Source organism: Camelus bactrianus, chromosome 13 (assembly GCF_048773025.1).
Source record: "Camelus bactrianus isolate YW-2024 breed Bactrian camel chromosome 13, ASM4877302v1, whole genome shotgun sequence".
Classification (NCBI taxonomy): Eukaryota; Metazoa; Chordata; class Mammalia; order Artiodactyla; family Camelidae; genus Camelus; species Camelus bactrianus.
The window spans coordinates 31,276,395-31,303,988 of NC_133551.1; the positions used below are offsets into that span (position 1 = coordinate 31,276,395).

A 27,594-nucleotide genomic window follows, 5' to 3' on the forward strand; every position below is an offset into this window, starting at 1 on the left:
GAAATTAAAAAGATAAGGAACACCCTGGGGTCATTGTTTCTTCAGATAATTTTTCTGCCCCAGTATTTTATTTTTCCTGTCATCCTGGGGCTCCAGTTACATATATGTTGTTAGTTCTCTTGCTATTTATGGGTCTCTGAGGTATTGTTCATTTATTTCCTCAATCTTTGTTTTTGTCTCTATTCTTCAAATTGAATAATTTATGTTTATCTGTAAGAAATGTTTACTGTCTGATCTAAGAATCATAATTAAAATTGACCTTCAACTGAGTTTATAAATACCCTGAAAAATAGCTGGAATAAACAGCTGCAATGAAACTTGCTTCATTGGATAATCAATCTAAAATAAAGCTTTAAAGAAACCCTAAAAAAAAGAGAGAAGGAATACAATAAAATAATGATTACCATCTTGAAATCACTAAGGTAAAGAGCCACCATCCCTTACAAACGAAATTTCCACCTTTGGTAACTCAATCTCATGTCGTTAATTCTTTCTTTACCTCATCCCACCTCCCAGCCTTCTGCCTCATCACTTACTACCTGCTGATCAGTTTAATTACCCCCAAGCCGGTCGCAGCTCCCTGGGGCCGTTCGTGCCGGTCCTGCTGGCCAAGTCCTGCAGGGTGGTGGGTGCGCTGTGGCCCCAGGTGCAGGCTGCGATGGCCGCCATCTCGGAGTCGCCAGTGCTGGATGGCAAGTGGTCCTTCCTGTGCCCGGAGTCACTGAGTGGCCAGCTGCAGGCCGACCCTTGGTTACCTCTGTGGGCCTCAGAGTCCCTGCTTCTGTTCTTTATTCCCATATAGACATCAGAGTACCTGACTTCTCTGACCGTGGTCACACTGAAGTGTTAGCACAAAGTCTTCTAAAGAGAGCAGTGAGGCTAGAAAAGGTTTCTCCTAGTTGATAACAGCAGCGACTGCTGTGGGTGTCGGTAGTCAAGCACTGTGGGTGTCAGCCAAGAATGTCGTCTCCCAGTTTGCTTCCCAGCGTGAGTGCTTCTGCTGCTGAATTGGCTATGTCGAAAATTGAAATCAAGTTATCCGCTATTGCAGAGGGCAAAAACATGGCTTTCAAATGCAGAGGCAAACCCCTGCTTGTGCGCCATAGAACCAAGAAGGAGACTGACCAGGAAGCTGCAGTGGAAGTGTCCCATTGAGGGACCCACGGCAGAACAAGTGAAGGAACCTGACCGGTTTGTCTTGACAGGTGTTTGCACTCATCTTGGTTGTGTGCCCACTGAAAATGCAGGAGATTTTGGCAGTTATTACGGCCCTTGCCATGGGTCACACTGATGCACCTGGCAGGATCAGCAAGGGGCCTGCACCTCTCAGCCATGAAGTTCCCTCATTATGAGTTCACCAATGATGATATAGTGATTGTTGGTTAGAGACCTGGACTTAAGTCATAGGCTTCTTTCAGTATTGGAACACGTCATCTCAGAAGAGTTGCGGACGAGCCTTCTGTACTTCTAGTTGATTTGAAATATTTAAGAATTGTTAATACATTTACAGACTTGAAGTAAATTGAGTTTAACGTTGAATACTTTCAAGCATTCACCTAATAAGGCCACTGTTAAATATTGTTATGCTCAAAGACTTCAAAGGTGCAGTGTCTTTGATAGTCTGATTAAAATTACAGTCTGGTGTACAAGATATATGTGAACTCTAAAAGAAAAGAATTACCCCCAGAAAGACTATGGAAATCCCAAAATGCACAGTCACTTACAGACTTCCCTAGCGTGATTCCTGACATCCCTATGGGCTCACTGAAATACCTATTTTGATGGTGTTTTATGGATTAGAAAGAGCCCTATTCACGAAAGAGCTTCACTAGTATGAACTCTCTAACTTAAAAAAAAAAAAAAAAGCAATGTGAAGTCCTTTGGGGAAATGGGGAGGGGCAATTCAAAAGAAAAATGGTATTATTTTCCAATACCAAGGAAATTAATCAGCAAACACATTATAAGGCATTTGAATAGTCATCACACTGAATTGTTTTGGAAAAGGCCCTGCTTTGGAAAAACCCAGGGCAAAAAAAACATCTTCAGTGCTGTAGCTTGGCACAGCAAGACAGCAGGAAGACAAATATCTTATTATTCCCTATGGTGCCTTAATACTTAGAAGAAATCTGCAACTATGTTTCTCCCTCCCATGAGTCACCTTTATTACTGTCTAACATTATGTTAGTGCTGTTTCCCATGTCTACCTGTTATAGTGATAAGACACAGATGTACTCCTCCAGTATGTGGGAAACAAATTAATCTTGAATCAGAAGGCTGAGCTTTTAGTCTCAGCTCTTGTACTAACTGTGCAGTCTTAAGCAAATATCTCAAATTCTCCTGGCTTCGGGGTCTTCATATGAAAAATAGGAAGCAGAATACAGTGGTTCCAATGAAATGGAAGCCGACTTCCCCCTGGTCATTAGGGGTTCTGCAGGCCATAGAACAAATTTATAATGAAGGGGCGATGTATCTTTACTAGCAGTAGTTGCTGCTACGTGGTGGGGATGGTATAGGGAAGGCTGTTTAGAACTCAGGGATTCAGTGGATCATCTCTTAGCACTCCTTGGCCCAAGGGGCAAGTCTGGTCCCTGGAAAAGTGCATTCACCTAATAAAGACAAGATTACGACACCTCATAGCTTAATGCGTGAATTTTAGGTCTCTCCAAACCTGCTTTAGAAAAGCAGGCAAAGCATATTTATTCTTGCAGCCTGGAGCATGGAGAGGGGTACACAACAAAATAAAACAGCAAACAAACAAACACATTCAGCGTAAGTGCTGATAAAAAATAAGAATAGAAATGGGAGATAGAAGGTAGCCTTGAGTACCAACTTAAGCCTTGTAACCTGCTACAGAAGCAGAGGTTGTACAGGATATGTTTTTTGTCATTTAGTCAGGTTTCCTTCCCCCCGTAGCCCTTGCTTTAAAAGAAAAATAATGTTGATGGCTAACATTTTAGGTTCAGGTAGACATGTGACCAACTTCTTAATCACTCCGGATCCACTTTCTACCGTTCTTCCTGCTCCATTTCCTGGGAGGTGGCCCTGAAGGCACTGCATCTCTGACTTCTGGTTTCTAGTCCAGTTCAGCCACAAGGGAGCACAGAGAAGATGAGAGGAAGGAAGGGAGAAGAGTGCGGTCAGCGTATCTGTGCTCTTTCTGTAGTCACTGTACTGCGAGGGGGCTGCATCCTTCCACTAGAGGTCCTAGCCCCCGACACGCAGCTCTCTTCTCGTGGTTCCACTTCCTTGTTCTAAGGCTGGCTTTCTCTCCTTGCCCCTTCTAGCCAGTGTGTGATGATGGCACTACCAAGTCACTAATGCCAGGGGATTTTATTTTCATTTTTGAGTTCCTTAAACCCTGCTCACACTTCTGTAAATAGTCCCTTTTTATTAAACTCTCCTCAAATTACCAAATTTGTACAAATAAATTATTTCTTTTCTGATGGGGCCCTGACTAATATAGAGAAAATTTTCACAGGAACTGCAAAGGGTAATTGAAAGATCAAATGACATTGGTTTAAAATGTATGTGAAATTTGACGAATGTAAAGAAGCGTATGCAAAACATACAGAAAAATGTATAAACATATATGTATAGTTTGAAGAATAATTCAGAAAGTGAACACCTACATAACCAGTACTCTGATCCAGATGCAGAACTTTGCTGTGTCCCCAGAAGCACAACCTCCCCACCTACAGCTGAAGTCACTTTTATTCTATGTTTTATGGCAATTATTTCATTGCTTTTCTGCGTCTTACCAACGAATGTATATTTGATCAGCTTTGCAAGCATCCTTTCAATCTACAATTTGACTTTGCCTGTTTAGAACTTATATGTATGGAGAATACTATAGACATTATTTTAGACTCATCCACGTTGTTGTGTACAGCATCCATGTCTTGCAGCGTACTTTGTTCCCTTTCTCTGCTATGTAGTGTTCTGTTGTAACAATATTCAACCCTTAATTCATCTATTCTACTTTTTTGTTGTTGAAGTGTAGTCAGTTTACAATGTTGTGTCAATTTCTGGTGTACAGCATAATAGTTCAGTCATACATATACCTACACATATTCATTTTTATATTTTTTCATTATAGGTTACTATAAGATATTGAATATAGTTTCCTGTGCTATATAAAAGAAACTTGTTGTTTATCTATTTTACATACACTAGTTAATATTTGTAAATCTCAAACTCTCAATTTATCCCTTCCCGCCCTCTTTCCCCCCCGGTAATCATAAGATTGTTTACTATGTCTGTGAGTCTGTTTCTGTTTTATAGATTAGTTCGTTAGTGTCTTCTTTTTTCTTTTCTTAGATTCCACATATGAGTGATAATCGTATGGTATTTTTCTTTCTCTTTCTGGCTTACTTCACTTAGAACGACAATCTCCAGGTCCATCTATGTTGCTGCAGATAGCATTATTTCATTCTTTTTTATGGCTGAGTAGTATTCCATTGTATAAATATACCACATTTTCTTTATCCAGTCATCTGTTGATGGACATTTAGGTTGTTTCCATGTCCTGGCTATTGTAAATAGTGCTTCTATGAAGGGGGTTTATGTATCTTTTTGAATTAAAGTTCCCTCTTGATATATGCCCAGGAGTGGAATTGCTGAATCATATGGTAAATCTATTTTTAGGATTTTGAGGAATCTCCATACTGTTTTCCATAAGGGCTGCACCAAACCACATTCCCACCAACAGTGTAGGAAGATTCCCTTTTCTCCACACCCTTTCCAGCATTTATCATTTGTGGACTTTTTAATGATGGCCATTGTGACTGGTAGGAGGTGATACTTCATTGTAGTTTTGATTTGCATTGCTCTGATAATTAACGATATTGAGCAGTTTTTATGTGCTTATTGACTGTTTATATGTCTTGATTGGAGGATTGTTTGTTTAGGTCTTCAGCCAATTTTTGGATTGGGTTGTTTGTTTTTTATTATTAAGTTGTCTGAGCTGTTATCTATTCTACTTTTGATGAATGCTTGAATTGTTTCCAGTTTCAGGCTATTCAAAACAATGCTACTAAGAAACTTCTTATGCTTACCTCTAGTGCACAATGCCGAAGTTTCTCTAGGACTATGGTTCCTGAACTTACTGGTTTCAAGACTCCTTTACAGTCTTAAAAATTATTGAGGATACCTTAGAGTTTCTGTGTATAAGGTTATATCTATCAATATTTATTGCATTAGAAATTAAAACTGAAAAATTTTAAAAATATTTTATATAAAAAGTAAATTCATTACATGTTAGCATAAATAATCTGTTTTTAATTTAAAAAACTAAGTTTTAGGAAGAGAATATGGAATTTTTTTTTATGACTTTGGGATAGAGAAAGAATTCTTAAATAATACAAAAAGCAAAGCTATAAAAACTGATAAATTAGAATTCACTAAAAGAACTCCTATTCATGAAAAGTTACCTAAGAGAGTAAAAACTCAAGCTACAGCAGAGGAGAAGAAATTAGCTACAGATATAACCAACAAAAGACTTGCATCTGAAACAAAAACTCATACAAGTTATTATGCAAAAGTCAGATAACCCAATAGAAAACAGGCAGAAGATTTAAAGGGGCACCTCATAAAAGACTAAGTCCACAAAGCCAATAAATGTATGAAGACTTGCTTCACCTGGTTCCCCCCACCGCAAATGCAACGTAAAACCACAATAAAGTACCAATGCCATACCAGCTGGTGGTGAGAATGTGGAGTGATGGCAGTTCTCCTAGGCAGTTGATGAGAGTGTAAATTAGTACCGCTACTTTGGAAAAGAGTATGGCACTGTCCAGTAAAGATAAAGTTATACATACCTTTTGACACAGCAGCTTCCCTCCGAGGTTTCTGTCTTAGAGCTGTGATTCTCAAAGAATGGTCCAGAACACGTCAAGGTCCCGGGTCTTCTTGGGAGACTATGAGGATAAAACTATTTTTATGACAATATTTATATGTTATTTGCCTTTTTTCATTGTGTCAACATCTACACTGATGGAGCAAATGCAATGGTGGGTGAAACTTCTGGGAGCTTAGCACAAATCAAGGCAGTGGTGCCAAACGATGTTGGTAGTCATTGTGTGCTTAAACACCACTTACCAAGGAAAATGCCAGTTTCACTTAAGAATATCATTAATAAAGCAGGAAAAATTAGTTTTATTAAATCTCAAGTACATTGCACACTGAGTACATTTTTCTGATGAGATCAGTGGTGATATTAACAAATGTGAGATTTTTGATATTATATAAGGAAATGTGCTAACATTTGGAAAATATGCATAACTCAGTGAACTAATATTTTCCAAGCGACTAATGCATGATGTTAAAAAATCTTGATTTGTGTTAAAAGTTTCATTCAAAGTAAAAAGAGAGTGCAGTGGGTTTTAATACAACAGAATACATAGTGCACTGATGTGGTTTTAGATTCTACACTGCAACTAACCATTAAGAAACAATCAGTATAATGTCAAATAGAAGAGACAATAGTAGATATCTTTACATTCTCCCTTCTTTCAAAAAGAAAGCTTCCAGTGTTTCACTGTTTAGTATGATGTTTGCTGTAGATTTTCTGTAGATACCCTTTAATTGATTTTAAATTCCCTTTTATTTCAAGTTTGTTGAACTTTTAAATTAAGAATCTATATTGATTTTTTTTTTTTTTGCCATTTGCCTCTTCTAAATATATTGAAGTGGTCATATGGTTTTTCACCTTTATTCTATTAATGACAAATTACATTGATTCATTTTTTAACATTAAACCAATTTTGTATTCCTAGGATTAAATCCAAAGAATTTATAAATTTATAAGGGTTATAAATCCAAGGTGTATATTACCCTTTCATATTGCTGGATTCACGTTGCTAATGCATTGTTTCAGATTTTTAAATTAATGTCCATAGATCAAATTGGTCTATAATTATATTTTGTCACATTATTTATGATAACTTTTAGTATCTTATTATGATGTGGGGAGTTGTTTCCTTTTTAATTTTATGTTTATGTGATATTAAAATACTTTATTTCTTAAAAAAAATTGGTGGAACTCACATTAAAGCCTTCTGGTCCTAGAGTTTTCTTTGTGGATTTCCTATGAATGATTCCATTTATGTAATGGGTAAAGGAATTTTCAGATTTTTTTTTTCTGTGTATTATAGGCTTTGCTAATTTTCCCCTAGGAAATTGGTCCATATAGACTACAGTTAGTCATCCTCCTGATCTTTCCAGTGTCTGCAACATCTTGAGTCACTGCCCCTTTTTATTCCTGATAGTTGTGTGTTGTGTGTGTGTTTCTCTCTCTTTCACCAGATACTTGACACCTTTATTAATGTTCTCAAAGAATCAGCTATTGGCTTTATTATTCCTCTCTACTACATATTTTTTCTATCTCAGGTACTTTTGTTCTTATTGATAATAGCTTTTCTACTACTTTCTTTCTGTTTTACTGGTTTTTTCCCTCTAATATCCTGAGATGGATGATTGGCTTATTAACTTTTAGCCCTTTTTATTTTCCAATATAATATTTAAAGCTGTAAATCAACACTCTTTCAAGTACTTTTTAGCTGTATCCTACATGTTTTTGAGAGGTAGACCTTTTTTTTTTTTTAAATCATTCAATTGAAAAAATTAAAAAAAATTTCCATTATGAGTAGTTTTCCAAATATACGAGGATATTCTGCTTACCTTTTTATTAGTGATATATTTAATCACATTATGGTCAGAAAACCTCCTCTGTGTTATCTTGGTTTTTAAAAATTTATTGAGGTTTAGAAAGAGAAAAATACCATATGATATCACTTACATTTAGAATCTAAAAAAAGGACACAAATGAACTTATCTACAAAACGGAAACAGACTCACAGACACGGAGAACAAACATGGTTTTCACAGGGTAAAGGAGGTGGGGAGGGATAAATTGGGAATTAGAAATTTGCACCTCTGGGGGAGTGATGGAAATGTTAGCTATCTTGATTGTGCTGGTGGTTTCATAGGTGTATACATCTATCAAAATTCATCAAATTGTACATTTGAAATATGTGTAGTTTACTGTACAGGAATCATACCACAATAAAGATACTAAAAATTGTTTAAGTGTACAGTTCAGAAATTTTAAGGAAAAAAATTGTTGAGGCTTGGTTTAATGATCTAGTTTGAGTCCATTTTTGAAATATTTTGTGTGGACTTTAGAACATTTATTCTGCAGTTAAGTGTAATATATATATTCTCAATTAGGCCAACTTTATTAATCATCATTGTTTTAATCATCTATTAGTGGGATTTTTTGGTCTTCTTACTCTATTATTAACAGATATATTTTTAAAATTCCCATATAGTTATGAATTTGTCTATTTCTCCTTATAGTTCTGATTTTCTTTTACATAGTGTGAGGCTGTGTTATTAGATGCATATAAATTTTATATATTTCCTGCTGAATTGAATTGTATTATTAAGAAGCAATTGTCTTTATCTTAGTAAATTTTTATTTGGTAAAAAAAATAAAACAAAATTTTCCATTTTAACCATTTTTAAGTGTACAATTCAGTGGCATTGATTAGATTCTCAGTGTTGTGCAACCCTCACTCCTACGTAGTTCCAAAACATTTCCTTCACCCCAAATAGAAACTCTATAAACATTAAGCAAAACTTCCCCATTCTACCCCTCTGCCCCTGATAAATCTACTTTCCATCTCTATGAATTTGCCTATTATAGATAATTCATATAAGTGAAATCATATTTGTCATTTTGTGTCTGCCTTATTTCATTTAGCATAATGTTTTCAATGTTTATCCATGTTGTGGCATATGTCAGAATTTTGTTCCTTTTATGGCTGAATAATATTCCATTGTATGTTTATATTTTAGCATTTTGTTTATCCATGTATTTGTTGAATACTGGGTTTGTGTTTCCACCTTTTGGCTATCGTGAACAGCGCTGCACTGAACATGGTATACAGGTATCTGTTTGAGTCTCTGCTTTCAATTTTTGGAGGGTAAATACCTAGGAGTAGAATTGCTGGGTTGTGTAGTAATTCTGTGTGTGGCTTTTTGAGTAACTGCCAAACTGTTTTCAATAGTGCTTTTTGTTTTAAAATCTATTTAGAGTACTATTAATATAAGAATGCCAGCTCTTTTATACTTATATTTGCAGGGTATATATATTTCTACTTCTAAATTTCAGTGTGTTTGAATATTTAATACAGTTTTTTATCCAGTCTAAAAACCTTTATCTTTTAACTGATGCATTTAATCCACTTGTATTTTATTTAATTAATTAATACTAATAACTAATATATTTTAAACCCATCACCACGTTTTGCTTTCTCTTTGTTTCACCTGTTCTTTAAATATTCTCATCTTTATTTTCTTCTTTTGGATTATTTACTTTCATCATTTTATTTTTCCACCTGTACTGATTTATAGGCTACATTCTCTATGTCTGTTGTTTTAGAGATTTGCATATATATATATATATTATATAAAATTTATCACGTCAAAAGTTAGTCAATAATGTTATTTTGGGGATTGAGACTACAAAGGCTTTAAACACTTACTTCATTTACTCTCTTCCTAATTTGCATGGTTTTTGCTTTTGTGTTTTTAATTCATTTTTTGATCTCATAAGACATTATTAATGTGTTACGCACAACAATGCATTGTTCAGATTTATCCACATTTGACTACTTCCTTCACTCTTCATTCTTGCATCTCAGGGCTTCCCTCTGAGATCATATACTTTCTTCCAGAATGACATTGTTTAGAATTCCCTTTCTCAAGGATCTGGATACTAGCAAACACTCTGTGGTTCTATTTGTCTTTTCTTATTTATTAATGTCTATATTGTGCACTCAGTGTTGAAAGATATTTTCACTAGGAGTAGAATAATAGGTGAACAGTTACTTTCTTTCACATCATGAGGGATATCATTGTATTGTCATCTGGTCTAAATTGCTGCCGTTGGGAAGTCAACTGTCAGTCTAACTGTTATTCCTTTGACAATGATCTCCACCCACACTGTACCCCAGAATACCACAAAAACTTTTTGTGTGTGTGTTCATTAGTTTTATTATGGTTAATCTGGTGTGAAGTTCACTCATCAGTTAGTTCTTCTTTCCCTCCTTTCTTGCTTTCTTTTTTCCTGGTTAGGATTTATTAAGCTTTTCCAGTATGTGAATTGATACCGTTCATTGGTTCTGCAAAAGTATAGGTCATTATTTCTTCAAATATTATCTCTATCGTATCAGCTGTCACCTCTCCTTCTAGGATTCTAGTTAAATGTATGTTAGGCTTTCTCACTGTTTCTTCCATGAATCTTAATCTCTCTCGTATGTTCACTTCTCTGAATCTCCGTGCTGTATTCTGCAAAATCTTGTTACGTGAACTTCCTACTCTCTAATTCTCTTTTCCTTTATGTCTTCATATGCTGTTAAGCCACTGGTTTTTGTTTTGTTTTTAATTTCAGTAATTGTGATTTTCATTTCTAAAAGTTTTATTTGGTTCTTTAAAAAATTTCTTGGTCACTCACATAGCTGTTAGCAGGAGGCCCTAGTTCCTTGCTGGCTGTTGGCTGAAGGCCTCTGTTTCTCACTACGTGCGTCTTTCCTCGTGACATGGCAACTGGCTTCCCTCAGAGCAAGTGATCAGTGAGAGAGAGAGAGAGCAGGAAGTCTTCATGCCCATCGTGTCTTAGTCTCCGAAGTCACACGCTAGCATGTTTGCTTTTTTCTGTTAATTAGAAATGAGTCACTAAGTCCAGCTCATCCCCAAGGGAAGAGGAATTAGACTCTACCTCTTAAATGTAGTGACAAAGAATGTGTGGACATTATAAATCATTAAATCATTAAAATCACTTATTACCCACTTCCTGTATGCCAGAGTGCAAAATCAACAGAACAGAGAGATGTCTTACATAATGGAGCTTAAAGTCTAGTGGGTACGTGAACCTAAAAACAGGCAATTACAGTACACTGAGATATGGGCCCTAGTTTTTTCCCATTTGACATGGGAGACAGTAGGTGCTTGGGGGCACATGAGTCAATACATGTGAAAATGCTTTTGTGTAAGTGTAGTTTAACAAAAGTGAACCAGAAGGCCTACGTTCAAATCCCAGCTCTTCCACTTACTGGCTGTGTGACCATGGGCCAGTAACTCACCTTCTCTGTGCCTCACGCTCACTTTCCTCATCAGTAAGATGGGAGAGTAACAGTATCCCACTCATAGGGTCCTTGTGAAGATTAAATGAGTTACCATTTAGAAAAGACTTAAAAGGTGCCTGGAACAGAGCAAGGTTTAGTTACCATGGTTGTAAACTGCAAGCTGCTTCAGAAATGAAAGGAATTATGATTCTAATTTCTGAGATAGGTATATATCCTTATGCCTGTCTTATTGAAAATGAAATCAACCTTTTAAAAAGCTTTAATTTGTAGTGATATATTTGTACTTTTTTTTTAAAGCATACGATGTGTAGTAAAATATGAGTGTCACTCTTCAGCTCCATCCCCACCCACTCATCAATCCCACTTCCTTCCCCAGAGGAAACCATTTAACAGTTTCATGAGTGTGCTTTCAGAAATTTTTCTATTCAAAAGCTATGTATTTTTAAAATACTTCAATGTAAATGGAATCGTATATATTTTTAATGACTGTATTACATTTGGTAGAAGATACATACCACCAATTCTTTAACCATTCTTCTACTCATGGGCATCCATGTTGTTTTCAACTTTTTATTATTGTAAACAATTCTGTAATTCTAGCCTTCAAAGACTTGGTGAATATAAGTGTTTTTGATTAAGACCTGTTATACTCATTGAACCTATACAACTGTGGGTGACCATTGGGTGGTCTGTCCCTCCCATAGGAGTGGCTTCCTGGTTTCCTACCTTGATCACAATTGTTTGGCCCAGGAGTTGGCACCAGTCCCCAAGCTGTGCTAACGACAGTCTCTTCTGTGGGAACTTGGAAGTGGGACCCAAAGCGAGAGTGGCGCTCTCTAGGCAGCCAGGACTGGGTCACTATGGGAGCTATGGGATAGTTACCTGATCCATGGGGGCCAGAGATGCAGCCAAAGCTGGCTGGCAGGGACACAAGGATGAGACAGACCTGCAGAGAGGAGACGAGAGACAGAGGCCGGGTATTTCCCCAAGATAGTACCTGGTCTTCTTCCTTCCAGGGACCCAGTTACACTCCTGCCTTGGATTCTGTCAGATACTGGGCTTGCTATAGCTGGTTTTTCTTACTTAAATGCATAAAAGTGAGTCCCCTTGTATCTTCCTCCAAGGTTGAGCGCCAGTCACTCTGACACGGGAGGACTCCCTTGACTACCCCAGCCCCAGCCTAAACCTGTAGGCCTTGGCCCTTAGGTCCACGCACTTGGAACTCACACCATTTATTTTGGCCACTTTGTTTCAAAATTGTTATTATTCAACATTACTGTGCAAAGAGGAATTCTTGATAAGGAAGCTAAAGATCAATTTTTTTTCTTTTTTAAACATTTTATAATCTTGGGTGAAGTTTTTTAAGGCAGATGACAAAAATTACCTAGTTTATTAATTTGAGTACACTACTATTTCATCATTTCTGGGTGATAAACATTATAAAGAAAACTTTTTATACATAAGACATAATTCCATGAGTCTACAGGTTCAGCTAACATATGAGTAACTTGCTACTAAAGCTGAATAAAAGATGCCTCCTCTCTGAAAAGGGAAATATTATATCAAATATAAATCCCTCTTTCAAAATGGAAACTTTTAATCAAAGAAAAGCAGGGGTAGGGTATAGCTCAGTGGTAGAGCGCATGCTTAGCATGCACAAGGTCCTGGGTTCAATCTCCAGTACCTCCATTATAAACAAACAAACCTAATTACTCCCCCACCTCCCAAAAGCCAATAAAGAAAAGCATTAAGCAAACCACCTAGGCCTAAAGATACTTTCAAATTCAGGTGCTATACTGTAAAAATGTGTCAGTCTGTGCAGGTGAGAAAGCTCAGTTTATAACTTAGTGACCCACTCCCAGAGCCTTAAAGATTTATCAGTCAGGTTACCAAATAAAATTTAATTTTACCAAGCTCAACTCCCCATGGTAAGAAACGGACTTTGTCTGTTGCTTCTGCACACTTGTGTGAGGACAGAAAGTCTGTCTTGCTAGGAAGCCCACACTCATTGTTTACCTTCCTGTTAGTATGGACATCAAGGTTGGTGAAACAGGTTTACTTGTCCTAAAATGAGTATAGCTGGTGTCCAATCAAGAGAGTTTGTGAATTATACTTACTGTTAAACTTACGATGATCTTATTTTGTTTGTTTTGATTTAGAGCTAAGTACCTTGTTTCCACCTACAAAACCTCTAGTGTAATTTCAATTCGTGTTATTTTTAATTCAGTAGTTCTTTTAATTAATCATACTCATATGAGAATATATCAGTGTACATTCTGAAGAATAAACATAAAATGAGCATTCATCTAACCTCCTTCAGGTTAAGAAAAGAACTTTGTCCTTGTGGGAGAAACTCCCTGTGTGGCCTCTTCAGTGGCTCCTCCCTTCCTTACATCACCAAGGTAATCGGAGTCCTGATTTGTAGGATCATCATCCCCTTGGTTTTCTTTAGTTTTGTGACCTGTGTGTGTCCCTAAACAAAATAATATTTAGTTTTGTCAGCTTTGAATTTAGTATAAACAGATCATACTGTATGTTTTCTTCTAGGCCTTGCTTCTTTCAACATTGTGTTTGTGTTATCTGTGTCGATGTGTGTAGCTGTTAGCTCACTGTTTTCATTGCTGTATAGCAGTTCCTTCTGTAAATATACAATGACTAATTAAATATTCTGGCGGATATTTGGATTGTGTCCAGTTTTTTATCATTATGAACAATGCTGCTGTAAACACATACAAGTTTCCTAGTGCCAGAGTTTCTCGGCTAGGGGAAAGAACAGAATTGCAGCGTCATAGGATTGTACAGGTTGGGTCTTAGCAGGTAATGCTCAACTGGCTTTCAAAGGGCTTGTACAAACTTACACTCTGTCTGCAGTGAATAGGAGTTCCCATTGTTCCAGAGCTATTTTCTGCATTTGGAATGGTCACTTATTTTTTATCAATCTGGTGGATATATGAAAATATTTCAGTGTGGTTTTATTTTGTATTTTCCCCCTTACTCATCAGGTGGAGCTCCTTCTCATACGTTTAATGGCTATTTGAGTTTTCCCTTTTGTGAAGTATCTGTTTTAGTCTTTTGCCCACTTTCCTACTTTGTGTTTGTTACTCACTCCTAAGTGTACCTGGTGTATTTTTATACTGCTCTTTTATCACTTAAATGTGTTGTAAACAGGTATCTCCTCCCAGTGGATGGTAGATATTTTATGAAGTCTTTTGATGGATAAAGGCTCTCAATTTTAATGCAGTCGAGTTTACCAATCTTTTCTTTTAGGGTTTGTGTATTTTATGTCTTAAGAAAACTTTCCCTATGCCAGGGTCATGAATAACTTCTATATTATTTTCTGAAATTTTTATAGTTCTGCCTTTTATAGTAGATTTTTAATTCACCTGGATATTATTTATATGTATGGTATGAAGTAAGTGTCCAATTTAATTTTTTTTAATGAATATCTAGTCATTCCAGCACCATTTACTGAAAGGTCCATTATTTCTCCTTGATTCTGCAGTGCCTCTTTGTCCACATGGATCTAGGTCTGAGCTCTCTCTACAAATTCATTGATATATTCTTCTATCCTTAGACCAATACCATACTATCTTTATTATTATGACTTTATAAATTTTAATTTCTGGATGGCAAGTCCTCTGTCTTATTCTTCTTCTTCAATAGTGTCTTGGCTATTTTTGGCCTTTTGCACTTCCATATAAATTTTAGAATTAAGTTATCAAGTTCTACTGAAAAAAAAAAGTCTATTGGGATTTTGATTTGAATTGTAATTTAATCTACAGATAAATTTGGGGAGAATTCACATCTTTAAATTTTAAGTCTTCCAATCCATGAACATAATATATCTCCATTTATTTAGGTCCTCTTTAACAACTTTCAATAGTTTTATAATTTTCTTGCACATATTTTAGTTTTATTCCTGAATTTTTAAAAATAAATTTGGATGCTACCACAGATGTCACAGATATTATCTTCTTAATTTTCATTTATGAGCTGGTATTTAGAAATCAATTATTTTATAATTGTATTATTTTCTAAGGCTCCTGTAAAAAATTGCCACAAACTTTGTGGTGTAAAACAGCAGAAGTTTATTATCTCATAGCTCTGTAGTTCAGAAGACAGAAATGGATCTCACTGGGCTAATAAAATCAAGGTGTTGGAAAGGCTGTGTTCCTTTCCGAGGCTCTTGAGGAGAATCTATTCCCCGGCTTTTGCCAGTTTTTAGAGCTGCCCACATGCCTGGGCTTGTGGCCCCCTTTCTTCATCTTCAAAGCCAGCATCAGCAGGTGGAGTTCTTACGGTGCATCAGCCTGACTTTTTTGATGCCCTCTTTGACTTTTAAGGACACTTGTGTTACATACAGATAATCCAGGGTAATCTGCTCATCACAAATCCTTAATGTAATCATATCTGCAAAGTCACTTTTGTCATGTAAAGCAACATATTCAAAAATTTCAGGGATTAATATCCAGATATCTTTGTGGGGGAGGAGGGCACCATTCTGCCTACCACAGTATTACTGATTTTGTATCTTTCAATCTTACTAACCTCTCTTATGAATTCTTATCATTTATCTACAGGTTCTTTTAGATTTTCTACATATACAATCAAATCATTTGCAAATAATGTTCATTTTGTTTTGTCCTTTCCAATGAGTGTCTGTGCATATGTGTGTGTGTATTTTTTTTCTTTCCCCTACCTTCAAGGCCAAGGTACAACAAAAAGAATGGCCAGGGGGTAAAAAACAACTGGCTAGGACCTCCAGTATAACATTCAATAGGATTAATTATATCAGGCAGTCCTGTATGGTTTCTGTACTCAAATGGAATACCTTCAGCATTTCACCATTAATTTGCTATACACTTTTTTCTCCTGAAATTGAGATGATCATATATGATTTTATCCTTTAATCTGTTCATATCATTAATTACACGAATGATTTTCTAATGTTAAACCAACCTCCATTTCTGAGAAAAACCAAACTTAGTCATGCATTTTAGTAATTATGCTAATGAGAGATGTGGGCCTTTTATTTTCCTTTCTTGTATGTATTGTCCTTATTAGGTTATAATACCTAGGTTGTATCAGCCTCATAAAATTAGTCACAGTGAGTACCTACTTTTCTGTTCTCTGAAATTGTGTAAGATTACAACTGTTTGTCACTACATTGGTTTCAATAAAATTGCTGACATTTTCTAAACCTAAAACACATTTGTACATTCTTGAACTTCTGTGTTAAGTGCATTCTCATCTTATTTATATGCATTTAATTATTAAATCCAGGGAGATTGGAGATATTCTCTCTCTTTTTTTTCCAGATAGGGAAAATGAAGCTAAACAGGTTACAGATAAATCTAGACTGTTATCTTTCTATTTATATGTCCCCACACTTTGCTACTCAAAATGTGGTCTGTGAACCAGCTGAATTGGCATCTCCTTGGGGCATGTTGGTGGCAAAACTGAATCTCAGGCCCCCACCGAGGACCAATGAATCAGAACCTGCATTTTAACAAGATCCCTAGATGATTCCTTTGGACATTAAAAGTTTGAAAGAACATTGGCCTACATCACCAATTAGATTATAAAGTCTTTGAGAGCTTCTTATACCTTTTTATATCCCGAGTTCCAAGCACCATGCCATTCATAAAATCACACACTCATGAAATGAAGGCTATGGTGATGATTTTGTAAAACACATGGCAAATCAGAATCAGTTCTGTTTTTAACTGTGTCAGGAACTCCATATATTGCTTAATTTCAATAAGAACTTACATTTAATTTCAGTTTCTCATCCATAAAAAGGAATATAGTTATTTTCTCTAATGACCCAACCAATTCTAAAATGCTATACTAGAACTGATAAATATCATCTTATAGTTAAACTAATTAATGTTGATAACAATTGAAATTGTTCTGAGAGATTTTTCTTTGATAAAAAATTCAGTATCAGTTATGTAATGGTATTGAATGAAAGATGTAATACATTAAAAACTATCATTCGCATCCAAATAAGTTGTTATTCATAAGATCTACCTTGAAAGAGATGTTTTTAGTTTGATCAGATGCCTTTTCTCAAGCAGCATAGTAGGGCAATAACAGGGACTGACAATTTGTGTTTTCTAGACAGATCTCAGGTTCAATAGCTTGGGAAAATGGCAAATTAGAAATTGAAGTATGGGGAAAATATAAGATGATGCTTTTTTTTAAGTTTCAACATTTTAATTACTGAAAAATAAAGTGGCTTCTTACTAGAATATTAGGAGAAGATGCTCTGATTGCCTGAACATTGGGTAGGATTATCAAAACCAGAATATATTCTTCCTAGCAGTTTAGAATTTCATGCTTTTCTAGCAATTTGTGTTTGTTCCCATCTTCAAGATATCAGAGGTAGAGAAAGGTAGAGAAGACAGCAGAGTTAGAGAGGAAGATTGCCCTATTCCAGAGTATATCTGGCTGACCTAAAAAATGAGACATTTCATAATTTGATCTGCTGTTGTGTCTGTCACTAGAAAAACCATCATTTTCTTGGATAAGAATTTGCCCTCAAATTGTATTACGATAACTATATCATAATCATCATTGTGGAAACCATTGGTGACAACCCACAAAAAGAATCAAGGTTTACTCATGATTGCTGCTTATAGTTTTGATTCCTTTGATCTTCACCTCTACTTGTTTGGCAATTCTGGTCCCTAAATTAGACATTTGGTATACTTGGTCAGCCTGGGAACTTCAAAGACAACAAGCTGTCCAGCCATCTGCAAGACCGTCATGGAAGTTCCTTGTGTTCTCACAGATTGCAGCTTGTCTGTTCTGAAAGATGAGCAACAAATCTATTCCAAGCCTGAGTAAACCAACTGACCAGTCTCAGAGCAGCACCGGTGGGTGGTCACTCATGGGTCTAGCAGTTCCCATGCAGAACACCTAAACACTGTACTTAGAGTAAGATTAGTGGGAAACTGGTATCTTCCACATCTTGGAGAAGCATTGTTTGTTTTTGTTGCTGTTGCTGTTGGCATATTTTGTGTGATTAAGAAGTGGTATTAGCTTTTGGAAATAAGACAAAATTGCCTCTTAGATATCTTGCCAAATTTAACCTATTGCACGTATGTATTGGATTTGGGGATTGTTGTTGTTTTATTTATTTTAGATGAGTAGTAAAGAGGGTGTGGAGTAAGGCTTTGCAGAGATCACTGCAGAAGGCATTTATTTTCATACATAGGGAAAAATACACCCATCTTATAATTACAAGTATTTGGGGTTGAAACATTGAGACAGTTTCTATTCCTGCCTTCCACCATTAATTAGGTAGATGACCTTGGGCAAACCACTTAACCTCTAGGTTTCCTCATCTGCACAACTGAAGGCATTGGTCTACAGAACCACTTAAATCCCTCTACCAAATATTTATTCATGCAGGACCTACTATGCACCATCACTGCTAATAACACTGATTCTTGGAAAGCTCAAGATTGTGTCTCCAACGCTTCTAAGCATCACTCCCTGCTCTTCTTTAAGATCATCTCCTGAATTCTCCTCCAAAAAGGTCGAAACACTTTTCCTGCCTGAAAATAATATACACGGGGTGGGGGGAGGGAGCGGGTGCGGGAAACGTGTCAGTTGCATTCACCTGGCGCCTACCTGGGGCGGTTGCGCCAGCTTGTTAGTGAGTTTTTATTTCTCTGTAAAGGGCAACCTCTGCATTTTGAAGGGCAACCCAGTCACCCGAAAAATTGCAATTTAAAGAGCGCCTGGGGTCAGGGCGGGACATCCAACCGCTCATTTTTCGGCTGGGGAAACCTGGGAAGAATTTTTTGGGCCCCATCCGAGTCACGCGGCAGTTCCACGGCAGAAATTGTGCAATGGGGCGCGTCGGGGGGGCGTCCGTGGGTGGAAAGGAGCGGGGAAGGCTTCCACGGTGCCAACTTCTCCCCCCTTGGGAACGGGGAGTCACGGCGCCGTGGACAGCCGGGCTCCCGCTGGCCCCGAACCCGGGCCAAGAACGCCTCGTTTCGCCTTAGGGGCCTGGGGTGGAGAAGGGCGGCGATGCCGTCCCCTCTCTCTGGCAGAGTCCGCATCGCGCGCTTCCCGGGACTCGGCGAGGGGCCGGAGCGCGAGCGGGAACGGCGGCCCAAGGCGACGCGGGGGGGGGGGGGGGGATGCAGACTCGCCATATCGACAGCGGCTGGGAACTCCGGGCTCGCACTTTCGGTAAGAGCACCGGGGCTTCCAGCGGCGCCGCGCCCCCGCCCCCGCCGGCCCGGCTGCCCTTTCGGATGGTGACGCAGCCGGCTGGGTACGCGGAAGTCTGCGCGGAAACCCGGAACCTCCCGGGCCGCCGGGGCCGCCCCTGCCGTCTTCCCGCCCCCGCGCAGCCCCGCGCTCCGCCCAGCCCCGCGCCCGGTGTCGCCGAAGCAGCGAGGACCTGACACGCGCTGCAAGGGTTCAACTTCTGAGTGATTCCTCTGTGCATGCCCGTGATAAATGCTTGTCTCTATCCTAGTGACGCGCGTACTATTATTACCTTCACTTAGAGGTGGGGAAACGGGCTCAAAAAAAAAAAAAAAAAAAGTTACTTGCTTGAAGTCAAGCGAGGCAGAGCGGCGAATGAAATCCGGGGCTGTCTCGACACAGGTATAATCATAATTCTCTTGGATCCGCCTCTTCACAGCTTTCATTCCAGTGAGCAGCCAACAAGTAACAGGCAGGACAGGTAGACTGGGAACCGGAACCCCTCTTCCCGGGGCGACGGAAACAATTTTTAATGGTTGGTGTTCACGCAATCCCCCAGCTGTGCTGTGAAATGAATGAATGAATGAATAAATGAATAAACAAATAAATAAAATCTGTATCTATATCTATATGTATATTTATAGATATTTATATTTATATTTATATAAAAATATATATATATATTTCCCGTGTATATCATGAAGTGGAAAAAGTTGGAAAGCTTTGTTTAAGCCCTTGTGCCTCTATTTTCGAACTGTATATTGGGCTCAGGGACACCGATCAAATGGGATTGTTGGATGATTAAGTAGAACAGTATTTACATGGGTGCTAGCACCTGGGGGGACCCTCAATACATTTAATTCTCTTTTTTGCGCACGCCCAGAGACATCGGGGCATTCACCTTCCTCACCTCTGGAGAGGGGATGCAGTCATTCTAGGTCAACACCTTCTCTGGCAGATGAGAGATTTAATCCACTCAACGGAAGATCATTTACCCCATCGCCATCTAATTAGTGACCGACACCAAGCTAGGGGCCTTGTTTGTCGGCCCCTGCAAGGGCTTTTTCCATTTCACGCATCTTTTCCTCTAGAAGTTTCAGAACAGCTCTAAGGCCCAAATGAGACTTCCTTGGTGACCTGATAGTAGGGACCTCTGGGAAGACTAGAGGAGGAAGTCGAGGCAGGGGACTCGAAGCCTGCCTACCCCCTTGCAGAGGAGGACCCCCAGGCCTGGGCCTCTTTGCTGGCGGGGGCTGGACTTCTTTTGCTAACTTGGGGCGTGGCTGGAGCCCAGCAAAAGATGAGTGCGCGCGCGTGCGTGCGTGCGTGCGGGTGGTTCTGGCTATGGAACGTCCAAGCAAGCATAGATGAAGGTTTAGGATTCTATCCTGAATGGGACGGAGTCCTTCCACAGCAAATCATTTCAGGATCAGTACAGAATTTTGAGGGGAGTTTATCTTGAAAAGTGAAACAGGCCAGTGGAAGTTTTCTAACATGGTAAAAAATCTTGGGAACTGTCCACTCTATTTGCTTAGGTTTTAAAATCGCTACTCACTGAAGCAGCTGTTTTTCCCTTCCAAGGCTCCATTTTGTGAAATGAGGCTAAAATATCTGGACAGCCCTTTCCCTGGGGTACCCTGGAATGTTGGAATATGAATGGCCTCTTAGTGGAGCTGGAGCTCCAAGGAGAAGTAGGGCCATGTAAGGACAGGACGGTCTCCTTTAAAAACAAAAATTCTGTTTTTAAAATCACAAAAATAATTAATACTCATTGTGGAAAAGTTATATTTTTCCCCCAAGAATCAGAAACAATGAAAATAATTGAAATCCCACAACCAGAAAACCATTGTTAACAATTTGGTGTATAGCATCATATGCAACCAGACCAAACACACTGATTTTCTCCTTGAACAACCTTTTTTCCTTGAATAAAATACCATGACATGCCACTAAATATTTTCCTTATGTGTTTGTAAATGACTATTTAGTATTTCATTGTGCATTATTTAGTCAAACCCAAGTGAAAGATTTAAAATTGTGTCCAGGATTTTGCTATTGAAACAGCAATGTAGTATGAGTCTTGGAGATAAATCTTTGAGTACATTCTTAATTATTTACATACATAAATTTTCTGCAAGTGGTGTTTCTGGGACCAGAAATAAGTGACCTTTTAAGCTTCAGTTTTTCTCCAGTGTTCCCCAGATTTTCTGTATCATTTATTCGCCAAGAATTTACTGAGCACCCATCACATGCCAGACATGCCTGGATACAGAGATGAACACTTTGAAACACAAGGTATCACAGGTATTGTCAGGAAAGGCTCTGATGCTCAGGGAAAGCCAGATGCCCAGTTTGAAAAGAGTCGTGAAAGACCAATAAACTTTCTTGAGACCAACAGATTTTAGGTGAGAGGAGGTTAATGGGGAGCATTGAAAAAGGATGGGAGGAACAATGAAAAGGTCAAGGGGGAGTTCTTGTACAGAAGCATGGTGGCCTAGAAGTCTGAAACGTGTTCATATATTTCGGGAAATTGTGAGTTGTCTTGTGTGTGTGTGTACTAAGAGTAGATCTGAGAAAGAGGGCAGGACAGAAGGCAAAGAAATAGCCTCTTATGTTGCACTAAAAAGACTGGAACCTTATTCACATAGCAAACAGAAAGTGATTGATGGGGCCTCTAAGATCATGATAAAATTGGATCCCACCACTTAACCCACCAAAGGGCCAGCTTCAATAGACCCCCAAAATCATTCCTGGGGAAGGAAAACAGAAGATAGAAAATTTTTCAAAGGAAATATCCCAAAAGAATGTTGAAATGAAAACTGCGAAGAACCAACCAAACTCAATGGTAGTGACTACCATGGCCATCACATTTAAGAGCAGGCTGTGGTTATCATTAGTAAGTTCGATCATGAAAAATTTCTTTTCTCTACATTAATGAGAATGGCCTTAATGCTGGTGCATGCCCAGAGATTACTATAGTTTCCAATCAGAAGAACAAATCCAAGACTTTCAGTAAGTCTAAAAACAGGTTGCATAGATGGTGGTTTAAGAAAAACTTTTACTTATAGACAAAAACTGTGACCAGGTTGATCATGACTTCTCAAAAATCAGGAAAATTCTCAGCTATTATTTCTTTGAATGTTTCCCCTCCTTCATTTTTGCCATCTCCTTAGAGAATTCTGATTCCATGTGTATTAGACCTTCTAATTCTATTGTCCAAGTGTGGCAGTCTCTCTTCCATATTTTGTATCTCTATTTGGATATTTTTTAGGATCTGATTGCCAGGTGACAGTTCTTTTCTTCAGCTGTGTCTAATGTCCTTTTGGACTTGGGTTTTTAATTTCTGTCATTTTTTTCATTCGTAGAAGTTCTGTTGGACAATTCTGGATAGTTTCTTGCTCATTTCTATAGGCTTTCTTTTCGTGAAACAAAGATTTTAAAGGTAAGCCAGTCTCTCCCTTGGCCTCTGTAACTCCATCAGCAGGAAGCAAGAGGAGTCCCTGGAGTAACTTATCCTTCAGATAAGAATATTTCTTCCCTACCCCTCACGTAAGCATCATCAGGAGTGAAGAAGGAGGCCTACAACTCTGTGCTTTTGAGAAGAGACTTCTCCCTCCACAGCACTGATACTCAGAGTGTGGTTACCTACCTGGAGACCATCATAATCCCGTCATGTCTGTGTCCCCTGTTTATGTCAGCCATATGAGAAGCCCGGGACTTTCAGGTCATCCCTCATGCCCAGAGCTAAACCCCATGTGGTAAGGAGAGTTAGATAGCCTCTTCTGTGGCACTCCATGTGTCTCCTCATTTTTTCCCCACCACCTGCCGTACTACATGTTTTTTGTCTCCCTCTCCTAAAATGTAACCTCCTTAGGACCAGGGTATTTATTTTGTTAGCTGCTTTGTTCTTAGAGCTTAGAACATTACCTGGCATAAAGAAAGTAGTCAAAAATTATTTGTCGAGTGAATTAATATTAAACATTTTATATTCTGTGTCTTGACATTCTGTATCTGAGGATTTTGCAGGTCTGGTTTTTGTCATATCAACATATGCTGCTGTCTTTTATTTTCTGTGCCTTGTTTACTTGTGTGTTTTATGGTTTTGACTCTGAGCTCGTAGTCTCCGGATTTTGTCTGTGGGAATTGTTTGAAATGTAGATTGAAGTTGCATTCACTCAGAGGACATTTGTGCTTACCTTTACTAGTTGCCTGGGATAACTATTTCCCCAGGACCAAATTAATATCTCTGCTTGTTTTTCACTACACAAGTAGGGTGAATTGGGCTATAGACATAATGTATGTGGGATTATCAGCTTGTGGATGTAAATTATCAAAGGATATATATGTCAAAATATATGTATGTATATTTATATTTTGATAATTTGTAACCACATTATCCTTGGCACGTGGCTGTATATATTTTCTACCAAGTGCCAAGGGCCAGACAAGCAGGTTGTTGTCCTTGTTGTCCCTTTCTGTGCAGCAGGTGTTCCTGTTTACCCTTACACTGGAAGTATAGCCCGCTTTGGGTTTTCCATCTCTGTTAGATTTCTCCATCTTGGGTGGACTTTAGCTTGAGCTGATTTCTAAAAATCCAGTCTTCTCAGATCTTCAGATTTCCCAAGAGTAGCTTGATTTTTTTAATTTGAAATCAGCAATTTTTAAGTATTGACAGTTAATTCAAATTTATTTCTTTAAGTGCTAGGCAAAAAAAAAATTATGATGAGTCATATTTGAGCTTCAGTCTACCAGTTAGCAATTTCTTTTCTAAAACAGACTAAGCAATCAACCCATGTGTATTGAGTATATAAGATGCAGAATGCTTTCTGTTAGAATGCATCTATTAGATACAGTAACCACAGATTTGGAAAGAAAAGTCCAATTTCAGATTTCTGCTTCTTTTTCTCTATAAATATACTTGTCAGATCATGTGCCTAGATTTCCTGTTCAGGATGTATATTCACTATATCTACAATATAAGGAAATATAGGGCATAGTCCTTGCCCTCAACGTTTTACATTCTATACAAAACAGAATGTGCACGGTGGATCTAACTATCATGAGATTTAGAGAAGGAAGACCATCTAGGAAGTCACTGCCTCAGTCTGGGCCTGCATTAAAAGAGCTGGAGCAAGGGCGTGATGGCACTAGAAGTAAGCAGATACCAGATAATTAATGGAAGATGTGATAGGATTTGATAACTGAATGAATATGGGGTAAGAGTAAATATCATTTCTTCCTTATGTGATTGACAGAATTCTAAAATTTCTTTTGGTTTGCTCATTTCTTAGAAACCAAAGGCAATATGAAAGATTTTCTTAGTTATAAAAGACTCAACAAATGCAATCAATTTTTATACAATAAGAAGAAAGAGAAAAAAGCCAAGTATTGGGGGAAATATTTTGGCTGATGTATTTACATATATTATCCCCTCCTAGTACCTTTTCAACATTAGAGGATTCTCTTTCTCCTTTAATAAACAAAAATAAATTTAAAAAGTAAATAAATAAATGCACACAGGCACATCAGAATTTCAAAATATCTGTAGGCTTCTCGGGTTGGAAAGCTTCATTGAAATAGACTGTCAATATTTTCCATGATCAATGCTATTAGTTCCACTTACGGCATTTCACTGGCGTCTGACTGTTTGAAGGGGCTATAGGGAAATTGATGACATTAAGTAAGATAGATTATGGATCACATTCAACTCACAATGGGCCTGGCAGGCATTACTCTCATTATTGCTAATGGGAGTTTTGAGTATAAGCCTTTGTGTACTTAAGAGTTTGCCATTAAAAATCTGTCCATCTCCTCATCCTGGCAGTAGGTTGCGAATGGCTTTAACTTTAGGTGTAATTTATTAATTGGTTGGGACAATGGCCTGATTGTAAATGATTAACACCCAGCAGGTCCCCCCCACCCCTCTTCTTTTTAGTTGCTTTTTAGTTCCACCCTAGAATAAAGACAACAATTTAGGAATTACCAACACTTTCACATGCATAGTGTCACATTTGAATCTCACTGCAAATGTGCCCTGAAAGTAGGTGAGTGTCTTAGTTCAGGTGGCAGTAACAAAGTACCAAAGACTGGGTGGCTTATAAACAATAGAAATTTATTGCTCACTGTTTTGGAGGCTGAAAGTCTGAGGTTAGGGTGTCAGCATGATCAGGTTCTGGTGAGGACCAGCTTGTGGACCACCGTCTTCTCTTTGTCTCCTCCACGGTGGAATGAGGATGAGAGAGCCCTCTGGGGTCCCTTTTATAAGGGCACTAATCCCATTCCTGAGGGCTCCACCCTTAAGACCTAATTACCTCCCAAAGGTCCCACCTCCTAGTACCTTCATATTGAAGGTTAGGATTTTAACATATGAATCTGGGGGATACACAAACATTCAGTCCATTGCAGTTGGGTTTGCCTAGTATACCAATTTACAGACTGGTTATCCGAATTGCCTTGAAATTTCTTGTTCAGTGCCACAAAGTTTGCACATGTGAGAACCAGGATTAGAACCTAAGCCTTATGGCAACAAGCCCATTGCTTTTTTCAGAGTCCCAGATTGCTTCTCAGCCATTCAATTTAAAAAGTTTTCCTTCAGGGCTCATCACATATGTGGCTTCATCAGGCTCTGAGGTTGGCAAGAGTGCACACTATTGCCACTGCTCTCCAGGGACTTAGAGTTTATTTGATCAAAGTTTGTGTACGTATAAAAATGGCTACAGCATGAACTGTATTTTCATGAAGTATTTTAGGAATGTGGAGAAAAGAGAAATCATTGTGGGCTGTTCACTGGGGAAAATTTCATGAAGGAGGCCTGTGGGTGTTCGTGGCTGCTCTGTAACAAATTGGGTTATTAGGGAGCTAATCCCCTTGAGTACCTACATTATGTCAGGCACTGTACTGGGTACCTCTCATACCTTCTCTCATTTAACCTTAACATAACCCTCTGAGGTAGGATTCTCTCCACTTTGCAGACGGGAAAATCAGTGCTTGGAGAGGTAGAAGGCACACTTGCCCAAGGCACACAGTAGGGCAGAGCCCACAATGAAATAGGACACCAGTGCCTCAACTCTGAACGACTGCTGCACGTGATTTTATAATAAATGCATTTAAAACATCTGACTTTTAAAAATGTATGCAAAATTGTGTCTAGTCCCCCAAACCCAACCCCCCCCCCAACAAAAAACCAAGTTCCTCTCTCCCTCAACACATGGGCAGACCTGTGGGATAGAACAGAGAGAGGGGGATCTGTTGTGTATCTGCTCTCACTTTATAAAAGAAAAGTCCTGGTCCACACAAAATACCCCTCAGCTTTGAGATAATTGTAAAAAGGCCAAGTAATCTATCAAACATTTTGCCCAACTTAGGAAAACAAAACAAGTGAGACTCTAAGTACAGAAGACATTAAAAGATCAGTACAGTAAGGGCTGGTCTAAATCTTTTCAAGAGACTCAGTCATTGTGGTCTAATGCTTGGGGGGCAGTCTGCTTCAGGAGATCAAGATGCCACTGCTCTGCTCCCCAAACCATTGAGGAAGGTGATCCCTAAGAAAGCTTGTCTCCCTGGACCAGTTTCTAAAGCTATCAAATATGGTTTACATGTGCTTTCTAGAACTTTTATTCAATACATTTTTTGTACGTACATATTTATAATACATACGTATTTCTGTACTCATTTCAGTTTTTCCCCCGGTGCTCTATGTTCCATGCCAGCAGTTTTTGCCCATGCCAGCTGTGGTAGCTGGCCAGCATTGGTGTGGTTGGGACATCCTTCTCCCCAGGTGTTCCCAAGTGTACCACTTGTTGCCAGGGTGTCAGGTTTACAACACAGAGGAGAAAGACTTCAAGCAATTGGAAGAGAAGTGGGCAGCATTAAACAGGAGGTCACCGGTCTCAAAGGAGGAAGATAAGATCGTGGAAAATTAGATGGAGGGTTGATAAACGAGAGCAGTTCAATTAGGGTATTTTTTGTGTGTATGTGGTGAAATAAACATAAGACAAAATACGCATTTTAACCATTTTTAAGTGTACAATTTAGTGGCATTAATTATTCACAATGTTGAAAAGTTGTGAGCACTACCACTATCCATTTCCAAAATTTTCTATCACCCTAAAGAGAAACTCTGTTCCCATCAAGCAATAACTTCCCATTATTCCTCCCTCCAGCCCCTGATAAACACAAATGTACTTTCTGTCTCTGTGTGTTTCTTACAGTATTT

General features: G+C 38.4%; 1 protein-coding gene and 1 pseudogene across 1 annotated transcript in view; both read left to right on the forward strand.

Annotated features, from left to right (window-relative positions):
* Nucleotides 1-27,594, forward strand: part of JAK1 (Janus kinase 1) — a 210,434-nt gene that overhangs the window by 40,044 nt on the left and 142,796 nt on the right. The window lies entirely within an intron of this gene.
* Nucleotides 497-20,062, forward strand: LOC141579708 (cytochrome b-c1 complex subunit Rieske, mitochondrial pseudogene; annotated as a pseudogene).